Source organism: Myiozetetes cayanensis, unplaced genomic scaffold, assembly GCF_022539395.1.
Source record: "Myiozetetes cayanensis isolate MyiCay16 unplaced genomic scaffold, myiCay2020 scf5-8, whole genome shotgun sequence".
Classification (NCBI taxonomy): Eukaryota; Metazoa; Chordata; class Aves; order Passeriformes; family Tyrannidae; genus Myiozetetes; species Myiozetetes cayanensis.
This window is the reverse complement of record NW_026087742.1, coordinates 47,387,662-47,409,300: the sequence shown is the minus strand read 5'-3', so window position 1 is coordinate 47,409,300 and position 21,639 is coordinate 47,387,662. Positions and strand designations below refer to the sequence as shown.

At 37.9% G+C, this 21,639-nt stretch overlaps 1 long non-coding RNA gene across 8 annotated transcripts in view; it reads left to right on the top strand.

The window, feature by feature from the left end:
• The window catches only part of LOC126648437 (uncharacterized), a 35,007-nt gene extending 14,325 nt beyond the window's left edge, over positions 1-20,682 (top strand). For 6 of the 8 annotated variants that reach the window (XR_007630809.1, XR_007630805.1, XR_007630806.1 and 3 more), the window contains 4 exons: positions 1,771-1,884; positions 5,319-5,462; positions 12,708-12,812; positions 18,029-20,682. This is a non-coding gene — a long non-coding RNA (uncharacterized LOC126648437). The remainder of the gene's footprint in view (positions 1-1,770; positions 1,885-5,318; positions 5,463-12,707; positions 12,813-18,028) is intronic. The other 2 variants (XR_007630811.1, XR_007630807.1) reach the window with 2 other exon arrangements.
• The last annotated feature ends 957 nt before the right edge of the window (positions 20,683-21,639 follow it).

Below are 21,639 nucleotides of genomic sequence, written 5' to 3'. Positions count from 1 at the left end.
GTTTTTAAGACTTACCCAATTTCAACTATAGACTTACTTCCTTGTCTTCTTCAAAATCAGAAAGATACTATAAAAGATCAGTATTTTGAGATCAAGATCAAGAATAAAAATGGAGAGTATTTTAAGATAAAAGATTACAACAAATCAAAGAAATACATGTATTACCATTTTAGACGTTTAACTTCAATGAGCCATTAACATCAATGAGATACATTTTGGATTTCCTATGCTCAGTTCTATAGGCAGTACAGAATGTGAGAGAAGCAGGTCCATCTGAAGTAGATCATCTGGTTTAAGAAAGTAAGCAACTATTCCTGCCAAGCAATTGGTTAAACAAAACTATTAAAATACAAGCGGGTTTATAGTAGCTTTCTAATTAAGTGGAGGAAGTATCGCATGCTTGTAATAAGTTCCATGTTCCTGATGATGAAAAATACAGGGGTTTTTTTTCCACCCTATAGAAATCAGTAATCCTTGTTGTTCTTGCCATGGGAGATACTGAAGGATTGGGGTCAAATTTATGCACCTCTTGAATTTGTAAAGTTACAGAAAATCTGAGCAACAGTAACTTAGAGTTTTTTATTATTAAAAAATGTCGCATAGCAGACAGCACATTCAAACTTAGAGAAGTGATGTACTTTAAGAGACAGTTCCTATCACTGTAGGTAAGTATACACCATTAGCACTTTAAAATAGAAGTATCTGAGCCATATATAAGCTCAGAGCTCTCTCTGTGGCTAACGCATGGATGGATTAGGTTTATGGAATACCTTAGTTCCATTCCATTCCTCCTTGGAACACAGTTAGCTTCCTGCCCCCTCAGAAAGACGTATCTTAACTTGTTCTTGGGACTTGGGTTCCAAGAATGCCTGAGGGAGGACTCATTGGCTGTGCAAGCTGATGTATAGGTTACCTTAGGGCTTAACAACAAATGCAGAACCGTTGGCAGCACCCAACATGCTATGCTGGTTTTGGTTCCCAGCATCATGACATTCTTTTGAGAGCAGGCCCAGAAATTTGTTATTGTGGTCATCAATATCCAGCTTAAATACTCTCCTCTTGGATCACACCATTTTAGTGTTGTCATATTGAGCTGGTTGGTTATGTTTGTGAAGGAGGAGACTCTTTTGCCTTACCTGCAGTACAGCTATGGGAGTTCCAGGGTCTTCCAAGAGAGGATATCTCATTCCTGACATGCTCACCAAGAAGAGATGATGAAGCCCGTGTAGTGCCTGGTAGATTAGCTTCATTATCATACTGTGGAATGGGTTATTATGTATGTTATGGAATACCATCTTACAGGATACAAATACTGTACTTGTTATCAAATGGGGAGTCCAATCAGTACATCAGAGAGGGAGAGTCAATGACTTGAACTGCAGTTTCTGCAGCACTGTGAATACAGCAGTCATTTAGAGACCTGGCTTTGGGATTCCAGATGCTTCAAAAGGACAGTGGATCATTTTAAGCCACTCTTAAATTAAGGGGCTAAGTTTTTCACCTTGCAGATGGGTGAAGTGCCCTCTGCTTTGGTTGAGTTAAGGACTGTGTTTAGAGACTTACCTTTTTGCTCATATCTACCCGTTGTTTTCACAACTACTTCTGGAATTGGTTTCCTCTCTAGCTCATTAGTGAAGAAGATGATGATTCTTTAAGCAATGTCTGTTTTGGCACAGCTTTCTGCTTCCAAACACCATGTGAGGGTGTTTACTTTAGAGTCTTACCTGTTTCTGCATCTGTTTTTTTCTCTACTCCATTTTTGTCTTTCAGTGCAGCTTGCTGTGGACTAGTTTCCTACTATATCATTTTAGTGCTGGAGACACCAGTCGTATATGTTCCCACCCTCCAACCTTGTTTATCTGTCTATGCTTCACACAATAAAGGGTAATGAATAAATACTTATATCTCTTGGGGCACAGCATGGGGCCAGAGGCAAGTGCTATGTGGAGTGAATTTCCTAATCATGTTTTATTCAGCAGAATACATATCCAAGATTAATCTCACCTTAGTAACAACAAAAGGAGGACCTCTGAAGATTTGGAAAAAAGATTTGGCTGAGGGATTTGGGGAAAAAACGCTTTGGAATCTCCAGGAAAAAGAATGATTTTCCTCAGTTTTCACCCTGATGAGAATTTTAAAATTTCTATTCTATTCTGTTCTGTTCTATTCTATTCTATCCCACAGTTAGAAAATTCTTCACGTGTCAAAAGGAGTAGTGAAGTTGATTTATAAGTAATAACTTAGAGTATTGCATCCTTCACAATGCTTTCTGTATGTAAAAAGTATTTTAGATTAATTTGTTACAGAATTTCATACCATTGAGAAATTCCAATTTCTGTATATAAGGGACTACATTAATTGGCAGGTCTTTAAAGTGCTCTGTTAATTATTTGCAATGAGATAATTTTTCTAAAGAGAGATATGTTTACTTAACAAGATTTTCTTTATAAGTATGTCCTTCCTATTTATTTAACAAGATTTTCTATATAAGTACGTCCTTCCTATTAATTTATGACAGGATGCTACTATTATAAGGATTGTATTGTTGATTTTTATTTTCCTTTTTTTTTGGTTCTTACTGAGGTTGACCAAATAGCAAACAAAAAACCACGAACTTTAAAGTAACCTCAGTTTGCAACACAGATCCATCTGTGAGACCAAGTTTAAGCTATATATATATATAAAATTACTTATTTTTAATATACCTACCGTGCATTCTATGTGCTAGCTAGGTTGTGGTCAGTACAGTTCACTTTTGATAGGGAAGTTACAGTTACAGTTGCAGTTAAAGATTCCTGAGAGCAGGGGTCTTATTTTCGGGGGAGATGGAGTTAGGGAGACAAAACCAATGCACGTATGCATTTATCTTGAGTCTGGTTTGGAAGCTATTGTAAAACAAGTCATAAGTAAGGAGGAAAATGCATTCTTGTTCTATCGGGTGATTCTGGTGTCTCAACTCAGTTGTCTGGGAGTTACCATTCATAGTTGTCCCAAGAACCCACTTGTTAAAACATTTTTTTTTTGTTTCTTTTTCTCATTTAAGGAATACTTGGAGAAGTTTGTTCCTTCAGAAGCAAAAAAGATGGCTTGTTTTTAATAGCACAGCCTGAATTTGCAGATGCTGTTTCAAACAACTAAATAAAGTATAGATATTGGTGGAAGTAATATAGTGCATCTGAAATAAAGGGATTTTGCTGGATAACTAATTGCCTGTTATTGTCATTGGCAAGTCAGAGGTAATTTCCAAAGCCGTAGTCTGGCAGAGGAGGAGTATTTACTTTTATGTGTATTTTTCAAGCCAAAACACACACTTGGCTTTTACCAGTGTTTTTATGAAGATTCAAAATTACCACAGTATTGTTGCTGAAAAAAACCAGTTCATTTACAAAAAAAAAAAAGTATTATGAAAAGAATGGTGACACCTGAGTGGCACACAGAAAACTCTTGTCAGCTGAACTCCTGACAGAATCTGGCAGAAATTCAAAGTCTGGTTTGTCTCTAGTAATTCCATTAACATTTCAAAGGTTGATGATGTTCTGGGAATTACACAGGAGGGATTATTTTTTAAGTTAAGAATTAGTACTCCAAAGCTTTGCCTGTGCTAGGAATATTGTTGCAAGACGTAAATGGACTATATCTGAGACACTAAGTTCTCTATCAGACATTTTTGTACTTTATCTGTACTGGCATAATTAAAGTATCAGCCACCTTTCCCTGTAGTGTGAATAGAGCTGTATCAGTATAAAACTGTATATACTGGTAGCTTATTTCCAGATAGAAGGAAACAACCTAGGACGGCTGGCCCAATTCCAGAAATTGTTTTTAATTATGTTGCAGTTGCTATGCCTGTATAAACTCTTTGTATTGGAGACCTTATACCAGGTGAAAGTGACTTCATTCTAGTTTATTTGCCCTTATCCATACAGCCCCATAAAAATTTACACCACTTCAGTTTCGTACATTTGATTTGTCTTTGTGGGCAGACTTGCTCTTTGCACTGACTTATCTCCATTTATGCTAGAGGATATAAATGGGGAGTGTTTTGACAATGAAAATGCTGCATCTTCCTTTCAGATGTAAGCCTAATCTATTCAATTAATACTAGAACAAGCGCAGTTTAGTGTGAAGATTAGAATATTTTCATCTGGCTGCTCGCACCAGAGTCTATGGAGCAGGTATCCCCAACCCAAATCTTAAAAATTCTGTTATTCAGTATGGAACACAATGTCTTACGTACTCTTATCAACTTTCAACTACTGTTTTACAGATCAGCTTCTTGCCTCACTTTTCTGCTGCATAAATGAATCTTGTCCAGTATGTGTTACCTAAGAAAGAGTCAGGAAGGTTGAAGTCAGAATATCAGAACTCAGATCACATGTGAATAAGGCTGATCTGCATGTGCTAGTTCTATAAAGATATTGTTGAGCAGATTCAGATGATCTCTTTTTTAAAGCTACAGATGAGGGAAAGATCTTTGATCCCATCTTGAAAGGTGGGGAGGGGATTGTGATGGGGAAAAGACTGAAAATCAGTATAACCCTCTGTTCTAAGCCTGGGAGCAGTAAAGAAAGGACCTTGTCGGAGACTAACTCGCAGGAACGGAAAGAGCCAAAAGCCCAGGGACCTTTGACCATTCAGAGAACGTTCACTAGCTTTAATTAGCTGCTCTCTGTCCTATGCTTATTGACTGTTTCTTCCACCTTTTTGCCATCCATTCTACTTCTTTACTTCCGCTTCATTCCTGCTTACTACATACGCTTCCCCTCATCCAGTCTGCCCACCTTACCCTGTATCTCCTGTTTTGTTTGCAAGCAAAAGCCACCGACAAAGCAGAACTACTGTTAACGTTTACTATGGTGCTGCTGTTTGTGCTCTGTGTGAACTTTTCCCCCTGTTTGGTCTGCTGTTTTTAATATGCTCAGGGAGCTTTTGCTGTTCTGCGTATATACACTATCCAGCATAATGAAACTTCAATTTTCATTAATCCTTGGAGGACCTTAACAATGATTAAGAATAATGTTCCTTTATTCTGCTCTTTTATTAAAAAATCATTTATAGGCAAATGACCACCCTTAATGAGATGAGGTATATGAGATTTCATGGGGTAAAAGGAATTTTTTTGCTCTTGCAGTTTTTCTATAGGTGAACTGGTGATTTAAAAGTATAATGTTACAATTCTAGTTATATTAGTGTCCAGCACAAAATGATGAACATTTCAGAATTAATTTTATATTGACTATGTTTGCATTGCACTTGCAGTGGTTTGCAAATTGCTGTTTGGTTTTCCATGTCTTACAGCTATATCATTTGCTTTCTAGAAACCATTTTGGTAGGTGTGGGTTGCTTGTCAGAAATCCATTCCGAAGCTAGAGTGTGAAGCAAGCGGGGTACTAATGATGAATATGAATGGGTATCTTAAGGATAACAATGGATATGGCATCTTCAAAAGCAGTGGCATTCTGGTAAGAATTTGCATGTAATTTATTAAACAGTACTTGATAATTCTCAGTAAAATGTGTTTGTGTATCTCTCTGAAGATTTGTCTGACAAATTTTTCTTTTAAAATGTGAAAAGTAGGAGGATTGCTCTATATCATGCAGCATTTTAAATTCTGAAGCAGCGTACAACAACTTTACTTAGCAGTGACTTCTTGCATATAAAAACAGTGAAAGTATCTTTTTAGAAAAGTAAGTTATTTTAGAGAGGCTGTTAGTAGCCATTTATGGCTCACTGTTTGTGAGCCTGTTTCTCTGAATATTTAGAACTGAATATTTTTGAACTGTTATTTAAAAAAAACACAGCTTTTTCTTTTTTCGCTCAGAGTATGTTATAACTAACCCCTGGTGGCATATTTCACCACTACACATGTAACTGTTCTAACAGGCATTGCATCCAACTTTGCAGGAGATAAGAAACACATAATTATTGACAAACTAATCAAAGCTGGAAACTTTTAATCCTCATATAGGTTAAAACACATATAATGGCAGCATGCTAAATTACTGTACTGATACTACTTTGTTGGAAGTTTCACAGTATTTAAGTAATGTACACAATTAGAAAATGCAAATAGAAACACCAGTGAAAGTGCTATTGAAACTGTACTGTAGTAGAAGTGATTCCTTTTAATTTAGTATTTGAAATAACTTAGGCCAACAGTTCTTTAAGGAAAAATTCTTGTTTTCACCAGAGCCATATTCATACCTGTATATACTATATATTGACTTGTTGAAATCTACGAAGAATGTGTGCCTCTTTCTTCCTACTCTTTGAATCCCACTGGTGGTTGATATTGCTGTGGAACTGATCTGGTAGCAGCTGGCAGTTCTTAAAGCTTCTTTGTAAGGGTATTTCGAGGTGCTGGGTATGTATATGCTATGTAGTAATGAGCAGCACAGACACTGAGTGCTCTTCTGATGAACTAGTTTCATAGCTGATACAGCTGTTCCAGCAGAGTGCTACTGCCAGTGACATTGGGGTTTTGACACACCTCAAGGACTTCTAATTTTCTCATGCCATGCAGAAAACTGTGGTGGCTGAGGAGCTGATTCACAAGCAGATTAGGCATTAATCGGATAGAGTGTGTTGGTCAGAGGGCTGGTGGTTAATGTCTGAGACTGGTAACAGCATTCAGTCCAGTGCGTGCCTGTCAGAGGCCTTAGCCCTGCTGAGAGGCAAGGTTAAGGAGCTCAGATGCATCCTTATGCCAACACAGATACTTCCTATGGGCACCGGATGAGAGCAGGAAAACAGTAGTGTATCTTCGGGGCAGGGGGGGACAGAGTACCAGCTAAGCTGACAGAGGGAACTGCACCGTGTTCAGTTCCACAGTATGGACATGCATCATAACAGGCACCTAAGGCAGCAGTAATTAAAACAGAGTATCCTCAATAAGATACTGGGAGAGGAAGTACAGGGAATGCCTGGTGGATGAGTTCCTGAGAGGTCTGTGCCGGACTCCAAAGGTCTGATATAAGTGCATAAGCAGTCTCCTTATTTAAAATTAGGTGGGTATGGAAGGTGACTAATAATGACTTCTATTAAATATCCCTTTCTGTAACTTTCAGCTTTTCATTTTTACTTTCTAGCTGGGAGGGAGATAAAATCTGGCCCTCAAAGTGCTGTTTACTTATTCCAGTGCCAAAATGCAAAACACAAATCAGCAACTGTAATTTTAGGGCATACTAGGTTCCTTCAGCTGCCCTGTACAAATATGCATGTTAGATATATGAATATAAGCTTAGATACCTGTTTTGGTGTATTTATAAGTGGGTTTTTAAACTGCTATAATTCTGTAGGCTAATATAGTAACTTGGGATGAGGAAGTTAGGCTGCTTACAATTTTTTTTTCTTTTTTTTTTTTTTTTACAAGGCTAATCTTTTCACTCAGGTTCATTGCACAGCAACTGTTTGGTAGTTATTTTATCTTTCTACATTTTAAACCAACATCTAGAGGGGAAAAGGGAATTATATCTTCTTAATTTTAAATCCCCTCAAATTCTGAAGGATGATATCAATGAAGAAAAACCTAGTTTGCAACTTCCATGTCATAGAGGTATCTTACCTTAGTTGCAGTATTTATAAAAGTCAAGTCTGGAGTGTCTTTTTCTGTTGATCTTTTCTGAGATGACTGTACTGCCTGGTATTCTTTCAAGTAAAACCAGTTAAGTGATTGACTTGTAAACGAGTTGACTGCAATTTAATGCTTAATTCCTCTTTTGCTGAATCATTTCTGTGATATTGACTTAATTTGTGACACTTTAGTAGGTGCAAGCCTGAGGGGGAAAATGTTATAGTTCTTTCACAATTCATTAGTTTGTGGATATTTGTTATGTTGTTTCCACACTGAATGACTCATATGTTAAATGAACTTGCCAGCCTGAAGGCATGCCCTCACTATTGCAGCCCACAGTGAAACTCAATGCCATCACACATAAAAATGTGGAAGATGCTCTCATGCCCATTTGGATCCTTGAGAAGCTTTGTGCACTTTGGACATGCGTGGTAGCAATTACTCAATATACATTCTTTCAAAAAGCTGTGCTTTACAATGTCTGATTGCTCTTTTTCACACAACTTGCTTAGTTTGTAAGCTACATCTGTCATATGAGCATAAGGTGGAACTGAAAAATAGTGATTTTTATTTTTATTTAATAAAGTGGCACAGTTTCAGTGTATTCATTTCTGGACTATTTGATGAGAGACTATAGAAGTCACTGATTTGCATTGCCACCTGTGTATTTTTAAAGTATTTAGACAGATTCAGAAATTGTTCTATTTGGGAAGTCGATAGCACAGATCTAATGCTCTCCACATTGTAAAGACACTAATTAGTATTAGATTGAACCATTTGGCCCCTGGTTATCTTAGCTCTCCTTGAATCTTGGCTTTCTTACCAATTTAATTTTTTATTGTCCTATAAGGATGTGAAAGACAAACCAGAGTTCCCTATTAGTAACATCAGATAAATTATCACTTACGTTACAGAAGCTTAGCACCAGAATGTTGCAAGAAGGTTCTTTAGTATCTGTAATAGGGAGAAAGGATGCACACTCACAGCGGTGAGATGAGAGAAAAAGTTTTGAAAAGTACATGAAGTAAAATTTTTCTGATTGTTTTGAATCCTTAGGACTTTTGGGGGTTTTTCATCTGCCATATAATATTAACTCTAAGCTTGACTTGATTCATATATTGAAAATATGTGCATGGCTCCAGAATTTTTGTTCTCTAGGTGACAGAGCTGTGGTTTTGATAAGAATAAGACATTGCTGTGACAGGATGGATACAACATATCACAAGTCAGGTATTCCGGCTTTTAAATAATGGTCTTGTTCTACCATACATGGTATGTAGCGGAGGAGTTTATGCCAAAGTGAACAGATGCATTCATGGGAAGACCACTCTTTATCATAAATTTTTCACTTAACACTTCTCATGGTTGTACACTGGGTGCAACTTTTTCTGTTTATGTCGCTGTTCATTTTCAGGAGGAGGTTGTGATTGCTCACATAACTACTTTCACTGATGTGGAGCTTGTCTATCCCATCCCTTGTCAGGTTTAGGCTTTAAGACCATAAGCACATTAATAAAAACGATATGCACCTATTAACAAAACTGATCACAATTTCCACAGGAAGTGCTGGAAGGTAATGATTAGTAACCATTTCAATCCTGTTTCTAATTCTAGCACTCCAGATCAAGTCATCTCGGGTCACTCAAGTGTCTCCCTAAAATGGTATAAAACATATAAAGATGTAACAATACTACTGTTTATTCTTCAAGTGATGTTGAAGTATAGGCAAGGAGAGGAAGGAGGTAGCAAAGTGAAAATACATCAGAAATAACTGCTCTGGCCAGACAGATGTGTTTGAGAGGATGGAGTGTAGGTGCATAGGGTGGTATCTCTGCTGCCTCCTGTATAGCTGTATTTGCTTGTAATAAACCTAAGTAGCAAGATCAAGGCAGAAAGCAGACATGCTGGTACATTCCACGTGCACAGGTGTAAAAGCTGCCTCACCAGACTGTACTTCTTGCAGTCTTCTCTGTTCTGAATCTTTGGCTTGTCAAGAGCCTTTCTTGGTTTGCTAGAGAGATCCTGGAATCTTGCTCGTGTCTGCTACAGCATGTACAGTTTTAGTCCTGCTCTCTCACTTTCCCACCTGTTTCAGAGCGTTTTTTTTTCTGTTCCTGAACTGTGTGATGAAGATGAGCAGCTTCAAGGCAAAGTTTAGGCGCTGAGTTTTGAGGAACAAATCACGATTTCTTCCAAGCACGGAGGTGGTGCATCGATGTCAGGGGCTGCCGGTACCTCTTCCTTTTCCTGTCGAATCCTTCAGTGCTTTTCTCCTGGGGTGCTGTTTTCACCCGTGGCTGTGCTCAGCTCTGCCAGTCTCCGAGCACACGGAGGTTTTGCGCTTGAGCACGTCCGGGGGGTTTCTCCGCGATATCACTGATCGAGCCAGCGCGCTCAGAGGACTCTCCCTGGGAATGCTCAGGGCGTCGCTTGGGAGGCTCCTGCCCGAGCTCGGCGGCATTAGGACCCGGCGGCTTCTTCCTCCCTCCCTGCGTTTTCCCTCCCTCCCGGCGGCCCCGGGGAGCAGCAGCCGCCCGCAGCCGGCCGGGCCCGGGCCGGGGTCGCGGCCGAGGGAGGGACCTTTGCCCGCCGGCCCAGCCGGTGCCCGGGGCAGGCGCCGCGCCCGCTCCGCGCCGCCGTCGTGTCAGTTTTCCTTCGTGCGTGTGTGGCATAAACTTAAATCTTCCTTTAGTGGTTACACAGTGGATTGTGGCAAAGCGTTCGTGTTCAAAAACGTGCCCTGGATAATGTTAAAGTACATCCCGTTTGATGCCTACGTGATATTAACACTGCAAGGCAGGTGTGCTGCCTCCACTCCCAACTACTGCGTGTCCTGCTGAACTCTTTACCGTATAATATTTAAAACAAGATGTTAAAAATAAGAGTTCTGACCGCTGAATTAAAGTGGAGCAGAAGCTGATATATTATCTGACACTTGGCTTCTATAGTGCCTGTCACAAAGTAATGGCTCTTTTAAACTGTACATTAATCATCAACAAGTTCAGAAATGTCTGTTTCAGTCCAGGAACCTTTATTACCAAATAAATAGCTTTCATACTGTTGGAATGAGCAAAGAAGTGCCCTTAACAAGAAATTCCTTCACACCTAAATGAAGTTAGTTTACACCTTCTCCCCCATGAATTTAGTTTATTGCTATTACCCACTGTTCACTTAAAACGGGGAAAAAAAGCATGGGCCAACTTTGCAGGTAAACGTACAGTGAAGTATATTTCAAGTTAGGTGCATTCAAAACATCCTATTGAGCATATAATGTCTTTAGAAAAGCAAAATGTTCCCTTTACTTTAGAAAGTGATCAGTATTTCTCAGTAGGGTGTGTTATTAAAATGTTTGCAGGCAAAAGCTATGCAACTGAAAGGCAAATCTGCCAAGTAACAGTTCTTTCACTCAAATATGCAGCCTGTGAAAACAGCAAAACAGAGTAAGTTACACAAGGAGAATAATTTTTATGTTCCAATATCCTGGTGGTGAATGGTCTGCTGCTTTCAGGACATAGATGGAAAGGTATGTTGCCTTTTGGGTTCAGAAATTTTATACTGTCTTTGTGCAGCCTGTTAGCTTACTTTTATTTCAGGCAGTTTTTCTGTCATTACAGGCAGTAAGGTCTTCCTAGACTCATAGTTGCCCATTGGCTGAAATTCCCTTCTCTGCCAGAACCAGTACCCATGCCTACATTTGAGTATCATCACGTGAAGTTCATGTAGCTGTTTAAATTTCTCAGTTTCTTGTGTCCTAGTACAAGCTGTATACTCTCTATCCAAGAGAGAGTTCCCAGGCAGTCTTTCTGGTTCTGTGTGCTCTATATTATTCATGTTTTGTGTCTTCATTTATACCTTCTACTGTACCGCGTGATGCTTCGGCCATTTACTTCTGCCCTGTTTACCTGCCCTAGCCCCAGCAAGTGCCAACCTCCCATTGATAGTGCTGGCAGCCTCTCCTGTTCCACCACCTTCAGAAAATAGAATATTATCTTCACCTTCCCAGATACAGTGGGAAAAATCAAATAAAATATATGAAGCCACATCCTTACACTCTATTTTGTTTTTACCCTGCCTATCCTAGTAAAATTAGGACTCACTGCTCTTTGAGAAAATTATAATTTTTTCCATGTTTTTGTAGTGACTAATACAACAGGACAGTATGGTTTTTAGTATATGCAGTGACAATATGTATTTCAAACTAAACCAGGATGATCTGATCAAGATAACCAGGCAGTAAAGTGGTGGCATACTAAGGATTTAGTGCTTAAGCTAATTCTAGCTGCCTTGTTAGTGGGTGATCAGTAAGTAGTCACTTTTTGGGTGCTTGTTAGGAAGATCTGTGATGAGAGTACTTGTTAAAATAATTCTTTAAAAAAGTGGTAAAGGGAAAACTGTTCAATGTCATGTCTTCGAAGAATAGACAAACTTCTAAGAAGCTGGCTGGGATTGTAAATCACGAAAAGTTGCATTTTAGGTAGAACCTGCAGTGAAGGAGAAAATGAGTTTATAGTCGTGCTGTTTTTCATTTTATCATGTATTTGCCTTTGCTGCTTCCATAAAAGCTTAATGTGTCCAAACTTTAGTTGTTTCAAAATCTTCTAGGTATAACTATACTGTTGTTAATGAGCTATTAATAGAATTTAATGCAAACTGTAGGAAACATTACTGTGACATAAATAAAATTTTAATAATGAGATCAAGTTGCTATTCTTTTTCTTTAATTGATATTTTTACACAGGCATTACCATATTTGTTTAAACTGTAATACAGTTTCCTGTTTCACTAGTAAATACATCCTAAGCTTCAGTTGATACTAACTCCAAATAAGTTGCTTCCTGATTTCTTTATGTAGTAACTGATTTGATCTATAATATCATTGATAGCAACATTGTATTTAGATTAATAACTGAATTTCCGTGACAATCAATATGAATGGATGACATATGATGTGAAAAAAACATTTCTTCTTGTCAGTTTTGAATTTTCCGTACTTTGGATGTTTCTTTGTATTGTTTTCTTGTCTTGTAAGATAGCAAGCATAGAAATGTCTGATCTGATGTCTTTACAGCAGTGATTATTTTACATGTCCATGTATAAGACTTCGGATTTTAAACTTTCTAATTTCTCTTCCTAGGAATTTCTCATGTGTATTATTGTCCACATTTGAACCCTATCCAGCTTTCTAGTACCCTTTTGGAGAAGGGGTGACCTCTACCTCATATGGGATTTTCTTTTTCTGGTAAGGTCAGAGCATTGATTTTTTATAATCTTATTACACTGGCTTTCTTCTAATTCTCTTCCATTGTTTAAGCTGCCTGTTTTATTACTCTTATTTTGATTGTAGTGTGGTGTTGAGCAGAGATTTTCACTAAACTGCTGCAGTGGGCCCTGGTTCCTTCCTGAGGCCAAAGCAACTTGTGTACTTTCCCATAACTGACATAATGAACAACTTCCATTAAATAGAGCAATCCTATCACTATACCATAACATAGGACCAAACACTTTTTTTTAAATACACTTTGTAGTTAACTATTTGCTATTAAAGAAATCTATTATAATGAAATCAATCATTTAATCCAATATTTTTCCCTGTTTAGATTTTTATTAGGTGTTGATCTATGATTGCCTGTGTCCTCATTTTTTTGCTTGCTTGCTTCAGTATGCATTCTCCTGCTACTTCGGGCTATGAAAGAACTTTTCTGTTATCTAGATCATTAGATCTGGAGCAAGAACTAGATTATCATCAGTCGTAGTTGTTCTATTCTGTTCCTTTTTTACGTGATGCCTAGTATGGCTTTTGCTTATTGTTTGTGTTAGGATTAGATTTCTAAATTTGTGTGGGACTCCTATTTGATTATTCAGCTAATTTCTTGAAGCTCATTGTTTTTTCATAATGTTTTATTATCCTTTTCCCAGCAATAAGCATGTTTTTGGAGACCCTGAGAATTTCTTAGCATATAAGATATGTCAGTGGGGTTTGCTTCATTATTTTGGGCTTTAGGGAACTTTTTATGTTACTGAAATCTCTTTTTTAATAGGGTAGATTTCAAGTTCAGTGAGTTTAACAGGGAGAATCGTACATTGTGGGGCATGAACTCTTCACATATATGAAGGGACTCCTTCCATTTCTTACTTTTGCTTTTACCAGTCCTGCATTTTACCATTTTCTCATCAATAGTTTATGACATGTGTCACGCACATGACAAGGGTTTCCATAGTTTGTTTCCTCCACTCTGCTTTTTCTGCCAAAAATTCTGTATGTGTCCTGGATCCACCCATACCTTCCCATCTCTCTTATTCTCCCTTCTTCTTTTGCTGTGTTGAATTTTCTTGAGGATTTGCCCATTGTTCACACTGGGTAGAAAATAGCTGGTGCCAACCATGAACACATTCCAGCTCTTTGTTATAGGATTGAGGAATTTAGGAAATACCAAAGTTGAAGTTGATGCACACAGCTGTGCATCATCTACAAGGGTTGTGTGTGTAATTCTATGATAATTACATGATCAGGTACTGTTTAATAAAATGCTTGTTTGTGTAATTGTAAAATATTAGTTCCTTTGATTTTAGGCACCGCACAGACATGGGCTGAAAAGATGATCTGCAATTTTAAATGTTGGCAATGTAAATATAATACAGTTGAAACCAGAAAATATACGCTAATAAATATAATAATAAAATATATAAAATATAGATGAGAAGGGAAATGCTAGTAGTTAGGGCAACATTCATACTTTAGAGATCCAGCTCAGGTATGTAAATCAAAAGACTGATCGGCCTAGGCTATTTCCATAGCTTATACAGAGACTTATACAGTTTGGAATGTTTCAGGAGTTCTTTCAACCAAATCACTCTCAACAGGAGCCTCTCCATTTACTGTATAGTAGGATACGTCTCCTACATCTCACTCTTGCTTACTTTAGACACTTAAAAATACGTGATGTGTATATAACTGCTTATCACACGTTTCGCTCGTAGGGGCTGTAGGGTCATGTTAGTAAGCTGAATTTCAGAGAAAGCTTTCAACAACAGCAATGCAATATGTTTTCAAATATTTAAGGGAGTTTCCATAAAGTGTAAGGCACAAAACAGAAAAAAGCATAAGAAGTTTGTGTGAAAATACAGTGTGTGGGTGAGAGAGGAGCTGGGAACTGGACTCCTGATGCAAGAAGCGTCTCTTGAGTTTTATTTTTTTACCAGTAAAAAGTGGGGGTTTTGAAAGTGTTTTAGCCAAACACAAAATAATAATCAAATTAGACGGTATGGTGTAATGGTCTTCTAAGCTTTATGTTTCATGAAAATTGTTCCAGCTTCAAATGGTAGCAAACCACAGCTGGTCTTCCTTACAAAGATTAAGGAGCAATAGGTGTGGTGGTGATAAGCAAGGATGGGCCTTGAAACTGAAGACAAGCAATAGATATTGCAGAAGTAGCCAGGGAGAGCTGTGGAGACTGATGTGTTCTCCAAGCAATCAACTAGGAAAAGGGTCTTTGCAGCAGTTTTCTGAGTGAATGCATGCAATATTAGGCTGTGTTTCTTAAAGGCAGAGAGAAAAAATGTTGCTGAATCAAACGATGATGGTGATTAACCTGATTGAATACTTCAGCTCTTCGGAAGAGTATACCATCTTGGAAATGTTGCACTGAAAGTAGCTGCAAATTATGAATATGAATCTTGGGATTTGGAGTATATTTGGGATCTAAGGTGATGCTAGAGTTATATGTCTGAGCAATAGGCAGGATGATGGTGTGGCTATGCAGCTTGGTGTGCGTCACCACCAATCAAGTCATTCATATGGAAACTGTATATATCTGTCCTCAAATATAATTATATTATTTATTATTAGGTTTTTCACTCCTGCAATTGCTTGCCACATAATATTGCTTAGAATATATCCCTACCTATCACAAAGGGTTGGACATTAATTGTTGAGTTTGGTTTGTAATGTCATGGTAGGGTGCCTAGGATGAAAAGATATGTTTTGTATTTGCTGGGAATGCACTGATCTTTTCATTTGGTTTATAGTAATAGTGAACACTGGATACAGTAATTTCTTTACAATTACATTATGAAGTTAAGTCTTCTAATAACTATACTCTGTAGTATTTCAGTATTTCAATAATAATTGATTCTTTTCCTTATCCTGATACTGCCTGACAATGTAAGAATTCTCCCCAAGAGGAGGAAGCTTTCAGTTTGCTTGAGGCTTTTATAGTCAGGTTCCATACCAGCCACAGTCATCTTTTGTTTCCCCCTTCAGCACATCCCAGAACTCATAGGTTGAGAAAGGACAGAGGAAATAACATCTGCTCTTGGCTAATTTTCCACTGGCACATAGTCATATGGGCATGGTAGAAAATAGGTATGAATTCGATTGCTTCTAGGTATTTTTCACTTAAACCAGAGATGAGGAAACTTTAGTATCAAGGAGGCATAACTGAAGAAAAAAAAATCAAACAGCTTTTTATTTTCTTTCTTATTATTTTTTTAATAGATACATTTCCACCAGGTGTGGAAATCTAAACTGTTAATGCATTTTTTCAAGAGCAAGAAGAAAGGTTGTCTTAGGCATCTAGTTGTTAGGTGTCCAGATTAAAAAGTTAAAACTTGTAGTATGCTCAGGGAAAAGACATTTAAAATTGCCTTTTCTCAGAAATGTAACTCTGGGAAGGAATTTGATAATAGCCCATCAATAGTTTCAGGTTATTCAGAGAAAGAATAGTGATAGCCAGGTAAGGCAGTAAATGACTCTTTGCCTGCTAAAAATTTGTGAAATGGTAAATTTGTGAGCAAATCTGCCCTGCTGGCATGCTCAGCTCTTCAACCATAGTATGCTTACAGAGTGACAGCCAGGTTTGAGTCCATAAGTCTTTTGAGATAAAACAACCAAAATCTGGCACCATTAATACAGTGTTATAGGTGCTTTACCATGCACCAGTTTTGGACATGCATGTGGTATATAAGTGGGAATTCAACATTAAAATGGAAATAAAGATTTTTATATCTATCCTGAGCTAGCACCAACTCTTAAGAAGACAAAACCATTACCTTTCTTCACAAATTTTGGAAATCTCATCTGCCTTGCATACCTCTGAGTTTCCTCATTCATAAATACTTGCAGTAAAGTCAGTTTCTCATCTTGGCAAAAAGGGCTTCTAAATGTCCATTAGAAATAATAGCAGTTTGAGTCCTTACCTCTCAATCAGTGCTATAGGCAAACCAACGTCTCACTGAATTTCATGTTAATGTACGCATGTATCTTGAGATGATTTTTACACTTATTAATTTATTTTATACAAAGGATCTTGCTGCATCTTAAGCCATCCTGTAGGAGATACAAAAGTAATCAGAGATAGCTGATAGTCTTGAATGTTTTTTCTGTGTAGAAAGTGTGTTCATACCGATTTATCTGGTTACATGCTGGTCTCTGAAGGCATAACTCTACTATAGCAATGGGAAGAATGGTATTATACTCCTGAACCTCATTCTGTCTTTAGTCTGGCTGTCTCAAAGAGGTTGGACCAGTGAAAGGTGCAAGGTGCAGCAACATTTAACAGGCATGATGAATTGGCTGTTACCCCCTCCTGGCTGACAGATAGCCAAGGGAAAGTCATAGCTAGAGAGAAAGCATGGACCCTTTCCTGGGGTGGATGAAAAGAGCTGGTGTTGACGTTTGGATGTTGTGATGCTCCGCAGTGTAGCCTGTGAGTCTGTGGGCTTGATGCACCATAAACCTGATACTCCTGGAGTGTCTTTGCTGCTGCTGTCACAGCTTCCTGATGTACTAAAGTCTGTATTTCAGTGGGCAAACCTCGTTATAAGGGAGGCATTTTTTTGAGACAGTATATTTTTTCATTGGCAATTGTATGATACTAGGTGCATGCTACCATGGGGTTTTATTGGAACATTAGGGAGAAACACTGCCAAGATAGAACTTCTCACAACCTTCAGGTAGGCATAACTGTGACACTTTTTATAGAAATTTTATTACTTTCTGTCAGTTCTACAGTGTTTTAAAATATGGGGAGATTATCTCATGTTAGTTTTTGCTGCCATGTTACTAAGAGGCTGAAAATCTACATGTCTGGAAATGAATTAATGAAGATAAATATATCACCTTTAATGATTTTAGGCTACTCTCTGTTATGACAAATAGTAAACCAAATTATATATAACTATGAAAAAGCAGCAGCACGCAGGAAGTGAGCAAACACACTGCAGGTACTGATGTTTGCCTGAAGGGAAATACACTGTGACCAATTAATGCTGTATGAGCCTCTTGTTTTAAGATATCACTGTAGCCTTTCTTGTAGCTGCAGCATTTTCTGATAAAAACGTAGATCTTGTCATGGTCTAGGCACTCAGATTATTTTTCTGTGACTAGTTTGATGTCAGTTTAATTAGAGCTGTGCACAGTGTTACCTGATTTCATCCTCTTTCTGTTTACATATTTAGGCCCTAATCCTGCCACTGGATTTGTTCAAATGGACCTTGATAGCCATGGGGCCTGACTGAGTTGATGGGACTCCTGGATGACTGCGAGTTCCTACTCTGAAGATCTGATTGTAGGCCTGAACCTAAATTTTTATTTCCTTCTCCTGTCTATTTGCTTCTAATTGATGAAAATTATCCAAAAACCAGTATTGTCTTTGAGTCTTATGCACATCACCTTAGTAGCACTCAGACTCTGTGTGCTTGGGATGTTGTCAGACATTGTTAAAATATTTATGTTCTGCCATGTGCCAATATCTCATGATTTCTCTCATTATTGTGTTATATTTTTACATTTAGTGTCTTCCTATCTAAAATAGAGATGATCACCTGTGTTTTTAATCATTGTGATATTTCTTTTAACTCAGATTTTTAAGTCACAGTAACTGTTGAAACTATTCTGAACTTTTAGATTTGTTTTTTCCTTGGTGGACACAGAGTATATCTATTTTATTTTATTTTGCAAACTTAGTAGCCTATTATTACTGCAAGCTTTCAATATCATGGTACTCTAATGCAGATCAATAAAATAAGTAGGAAAAGGCATTAACTTTTACTAGATCTCCTGTTGCTTTTCTGTTTCTGTGGCTGTGATTACATGACATACAGCTGAGAGTAAGGATATTTTTATTTTTTTGTGAGCCAGTGAATATCTTTTGATTACACTGAGTGCTGTTCCCTGTCTATTCCATATGACTGTCTTGCAGTTTCACTGAGTACTAAAGTTATAGCCCTGACAGAAGCTGAAAAGGACTTTGCAAAATCACATTAAAAGAGTTTGAGAGGTAAAACAGATCTATTTCATCTCTATGCATGTTAGTATTTATTTTTTATATTTTTTTAAAAGCAAATCCATAGCAATATATGATAATTAACATATTAAAAGATCAAAACTTTCTCTGTATATAGAGAATGAGAAAAACCTTTTTTTGTTTTGTTGGTTTATTGCAGTGCTTCTGTAAGCACTGTAAGCTAAGATCTTCACAGTATTTGATGAATTTTTGCATATTCCCAGAACAACAGAAAAGCACCGCTGTCCTGTTTGACCAAGGAGAAAACTGAGCCACTCGTTCAGTCAGTAGTAAAGTCAATGAAATTAATTGGATTCTCCTGCCTTTTAACCTTTTGCCTCCAGCTCCATTTCTCCCTCAAGAGCCAAATCTTCCATTATCATCATCTGTTTTGCATTTCTGTGTGAAAGGCCCAAGGTGTTTCGGTTTGGACTCCCAGAAAATGAGGAAGACAAGGTTGGTGGCCATCTGCCAAGGTGCTTGGTCTGACTTGCTCCTTGCTCACAGAAGCCGATGGGAAAGGCAGAACTGAGTGTTCCTGTGTGGCATTCAACTGCCTTAACCACATGCCCATCGCTTTCTTCCTGTAGTTGTCTGTCTTGTTCTCTGCATAACTCCTAGAGCAAACACATATACCAACCTATAAATAATCTAATTTGATACACAACCCTGATTCATTTCCTGAGCTGCATGTCCTGCACACACAGGGTGGCCACAGTCCCGTGGAAAAATTCAGCAGAGCACATGAGGCCGAATACTAAGGCTTTTAAGTATTTAAACTTTGCAATGAAATGGTGTTCCTTTAATGTAGCTTATTATAGATATAGCTTGAAGTATTTTTAACAAGGAACAAGAGAAAAATGAAGGCTTTTAGAACTGGTTGTAACAGTTTCCCTGTCTGGCATGTGGACGTGAATATCCAGCTCAGTGAAATACAGAACATCAGCCGGTGGGAGGAGGCTGGCCACCTCCAGGGAGGAAGGGAAGGAAGAAGGCTGGGTAGTAAATGCTATGGATATACTGAGTTTGCTTTTGAGTCTCAGGGAATATTTGTGTGGCACTGACCCTAGCTTTTTAGCTTTTGTTTTCTCTTCAGCATTCCCAGCTAAAGAAACTAGCTCCTTCAGAATTGCTCAGTGCTGTAGACATTGGGGGTGTTCCTGCAGTCTGCTAATAATCAAAATGAAGAAACGGAAATCAAAGGTGGGCTTTTCTCCTGTGTTCTTCTGTTGGAAAATAAGAGGAGATACTCCCAGTCTCACAGTTCTCTCCCCAGTGAATTTCAGGGGCGACCCATGTGATCCTTGATTTCACAAATAGATACTGCTCTCGACTTGCCCCTTTAGTCTTCTTCCCAGTCAAAACGTAGTGGCCCGCTGTGTTTCTAAGCTACCAAGGTGTGTAGGCTCCAGTGCCAGAGCAGTCTTGTTGGGAATCACAAGTTCATCTCTCTGTCTTTTATGTTAGACTTCATTAGGATGATAGGTTTTTTTCAGAGAAATCTTGCCAGACCATGGGCTAGGTTCCAGTTTTTGTTAATGTCTACTTTATCTGTGGATGGCACTTGAGATTTGGTCACCAAGCTAGTGATTTGCTATGAGGAAAACAGAACAATCTCATACTTGGATTTTGCATGCTTTTCTCTAGGATATGCAGTCTTTCCGCTCAGCAAATTTGGATGTCCTCTAAAGAGCTCAGGTGGGGATCCTGTTGGGGAAAGTTTGTTCAGCCCATTCACTGCAATTCGTGAAAATCAAAATGCTTGCAAAAGTGTATCAGTTCCACTATCATTTTGTTGCAAAGAAAAAATTAAACCCCTGCTTTTAACACTGTGTTTTTTTAATAAGTGTCAGTTTTCATCATTTCACAGCTGTATAGAAATTGTGGGAGCAGGGTGAAACAGTCTTGATAGAACAGAATCACCCTAAGCCAGTATCTCAAGTCAACACTTTGTATCGTGAAACCGTGGCCTGAAACTGCTGCCTGTCATATCAGATAATATTGTCATTGATTTATTATGTTACTTCATCTTACGTGTTTTTGTTACCTTTTAGGAGTGATGGGGGTTTTTTTTGTTTGTTTTGTTTTGTTTTCCCCCTCTTGGTTTTGGTATTGGGGATCTTTTTTGGAGAGGAATGGGTGGGTTGGGTTGAGGTTTTTTTTTACCAGCACCTACTGGAGCCCTGATCCATGACTTGGCTTCCAGGTACTAGGATAATACAAGTAGTAATCATGCCTGCTGCTAAAAATTTTCTACCTTATTTCATTTGCATTTGTTTGCCTTCAGCTTCCAGTCATTGATTCATGTTATGCCTTCTCTGATGGATTAAAGAGCTCTTTAGGACTCACTATTTTCTCCCCAGGAAGGTGCTTTTACCCTGTAATCAAGTTCCTTCTCAATTTTTTTTTGTTTTATTTTTTTTTTAAGAAAAAGCTAAACAGATTGAGGTTTTTATGGTTCTTAATATTTTTTTTTCTCATTGTCAGATGATTTTTGTGGCTCTTTTCTATCCATTCTCTATTTTTTCTTTTAAAGAAGGAAACAAAACTGTATTTTACTAGTCACATACACAGAAGTAAAATTACTTCTCTGGTTACTCTTGTGTTAGTATGGTTAAAAATTGATGTTTTTGCAAGGTCAGATAAAATAACTACCTGATATGACTTCTGCATGTCTAAGTGTAATTATTAGAGGACAGAAAAGGATGGATCGTTTTAAAAACATGTATATGTTTTTCAGTATTTTAAAATGATCCAAAAATCAGCAAGAGCAAGAGGGGATGT